Source organism: Triticum dicoccoides, chromosome 5B (assembly GCF_002162155.2).
Source record: "Triticum dicoccoides isolate Atlit2015 ecotype Zavitan chromosome 5B, WEW_v2.0, whole genome shotgun sequence".
Taxonomy (NCBI): Eukaryota; Viridiplantae; Streptophyta; class Magnoliopsida; order Poales; family Poaceae; genus Triticum; species Triticum dicoccoides.
This window is the reverse complement of record NC_041389.1, coordinates 508,382,668-508,386,061: the sequence shown is the minus strand read 5'-3', so window position 1 is coordinate 508,386,061 and position 3,394 is coordinate 508,382,668.

Below are 3,394 nucleotides of genomic sequence, written 5' to 3'. Positions count from 1 at the left end.
GTTTTCCTTCCTGACAGCAGCACGTTTCCACGCTGCCGATCGAGATGTCGTAAAAGCAGTCACTGCGACGTGCGTGAATGGAGATTTGCTGGATGGATTAGTTAATCCATGCATCTTGATCGGGTCAACCAGTTGACCCGGAGAAAGTGCAGACCGTGCGTGCATGCACGCAAGACGCAGTTTTACTTTCATCATAAAGAAGAGGCGAGGTGAAGCAGTACTTTTAAGATGATGGAAACACGCGGTGAACCAGACCAGAGGACGTTTTAACCCGTGTCCATGCAGTGTGAGGAACCCCATCATCATTCATGGCTTAAAAAAAGTGCCAGGAGCACTGTAACTGTCATCCTTTTCCCGTGATCCTACAGCTGGTTAACTGTACGAAGCTACTACGAACAAGCTATAATGAGCAGTCAGAGTACCGGGGTCCGGCCGGTAGTAGGGCAGTACGGTGGTACAATCGAGCTGGAGGAAGAGAGTTGCGGCGGCCAATTTACACCGGCGGCGAGTAAAAGTGTCATCATGGGAACTGTTATGAAGCTAGCTAGATGCGTCCGTATTGTCCGTCCAGCTTCACTTTTTTCCCCTCCACACATGGGGATGGATACGGTCGGTGCCCTTTTGACTAACTACCTGTACCGACGAGATGGTCGATTGATTACGAGGGTCGTTAATTCACCTGCAGGTGCAAATATGAGCATACTACATCTACATACACGCAGGCAGTTGTGAAGAGACCGGTCCACCCATCCACACGTACGGATGCCGCTGCTTCAGCCGATCCATCCATCTCTGCGTGTCTACATACACGTACCGGTATTGTATGGAGGGGATAAGCCAAACAAACGTACACACAGCGCCACTGCAGATCGACACGCAAGTGGCAACCGATTCCTGATTTGTCCGCGCCAGTCGTTGGCAGGGTGGTCACGGTGTGTGAAGTGTGAAGGAGAGAGTGTGCAATGCATGCATGGATGCGCATGCCGTCAATGGGAGGGACCGATCGACGAGTGACATAACGATCAAGGGGTCGCCGTCGCCGTCGATGCCCACCGGTAGGACCGCGCGCGCGCATGGTACGCACGTACAGGTAGTAGTACTACGTGGTGACGGGACACCCACGGGTTCGATTGGAGCTCCCAAGAATCACCCATCCACCCGTACGTGTGCCGCTGCTTCAGCCGATCCATCCATCTCTGCGTGTGCGGCTGAACATCACTGTATCAGCAGCGGTTACCTGCGTTCGGTAAGGGCGTCTGGCCCGGCGAGTCTGGCTATAGTGAGCTGTTTTCAGGGGATGCAGGCAAAAAGACCCCAGATGCACATAGTTTGGTTGCCTACATGTACCTAGTTGCATGAAACAATCATTTTCGATCCGGCGTTTGGTTGTTCGCATTGCATTAGGCACACATATGACATGGTGTTTGGTTACAACATGCATAAGGTGTAGTCATCACTTCTAACTAGTGGTGAACTTACCACACACAATCTGAACATGTAGTGTCAGCTAGTTAAACAAAAGATACTTCATCCTAACTACTATTAAATGACAATTTAAATTAGTAAGCGCCATTGGCTAAATAGGGGATAGTTCATCGGTGTTGCTGCTATCAGATCTTCCTCTTCCTCTTCCTCTTCTTCCTCTTCTGCTTCTGCTGCTTCTTCTCCTTCTTCCTCTTCTTCAAATCCGGCACTGACCTCTGTTAAGCCACATTGCCTCTGCCCACTTCAACCTTTTGTTCTTCCGAGCGTCATTGTCAAATGCCTCCACACCATGTCCGGAGCTAACAACATCGTCAGGCTCGACCTCTTCCTCCTCATGCACGTGTTCATCAAAGCCCCACTAGAGGATCCAGTTATGCAGAATGCAACAAGCAAGAACAAGCTTAACTTGAGTGGAGTATGGGTGGAATGGCTTCTGATCCAGGATCTTAAACCTATTCTTTAGAGCTCCAAATGCCCTCTCAACAGTTACTCTAAGGCTGGAGTGTGTGAGATTATACAGCTCCTGTGCAGTCCTAGGATAGTTCCTACCAGAGAACTTTTTGAGATGGTACCCGGTTTTTCTGAAGGATGGAAGAATACCCGGTCGACATGCATAGCCAACATCTCCAAGGTAGAACTTGCCGTCGGGGATGTTGATCCCATCAGTCGACTCATGTTGTCACTGAGAATGTTAGCATCATGCGCTGACCCCTCCGAGCCAGCCAGCACATATGTGTGTTGGGGAACGTAGCATGCAATTTCAAAAGAATTCCTACAATCACGCAAGATCTATCTAGGAGATGCATAGCAACGAGAGGGGGAGAGTGTGTCCACGTACCCTGGTAGACCGAAAGCGGAAGCGTTAGTTAACGCGGTTGATGCAGTCGAACGTCTTCACGATCCAACTGATCCAAGTACCGAACGTATGGCACATTCTTGTTCAGCACACGTTCAGCTCGATGACGTCCCTCGAATTCTTGATCTAGTAGAGGGTTGAGGGAGAGTACCGTCAGCACGACGACGTGGTGACGGTGTTGATGTTGTGATCTGCGCAGGGCTTCGCCTAAGCACTACGACGCTATGACCGGAGAAGTAAACTGTGGAAGGGGGAACCACACACGACTAAGAGAAATCTTGGTGTGCCTTTGGGGTGCCCCCTGGCCACGAAAATAAAGGAGGGGGAGGATGAAGGAAATATGCCCTAGAGGCAATAATAAAGTTGTTATTTATATTTCCTTATGTCATGATAAATGTTTATTATTCATGCTAGAATACATAGACAAAACTTATGCTCCCTAGTATGCCTCTACTTGACTAGCTCGTTAATCAAAGATGGTTATGTTTCCTAACCATAGACATGTGTTGTCATTTGATGAACATGATCACATCATTAGATAATGATGTGATGGACATGACCCATCCGTTAGCTTAGCATAATGATCGTTAAGTTTATTGCTATTGCTTTCTTCACGACTTATACATGTTCCTCAGACTATGAGATTATGCAACTCCCGAATATCGGAGGAACACTTTGTGTGCTATCAAACGTCACAACATAAATGGGTGATTATAAAAATGCTCTACAGGTGTCTCCGAAGGTGTTTGTTGAGTTGGCATAGATCGAGATTAGGATTTGTCACTCCGTGTATCGGAGAGGTATCTCTGGGCCCTCTCGGTAATGCTCATCACTATAAGCCTTGCAAGCAATGTGACTAATGAGTTAGTTGTGGGATGAAGCATTACGGAACGAGTAAAGAGACTTGCCCGTAACAAGATTGAACTAGGTATGAAGATATCGACGATCGAATCTCGAGCAAGTAACATACCGATGACAAAGGGAACAACGTATATTGTTATGCGATTTGACCGATAAAGATCTTTGTAGAATATGTAGGATCCAATATGTAGG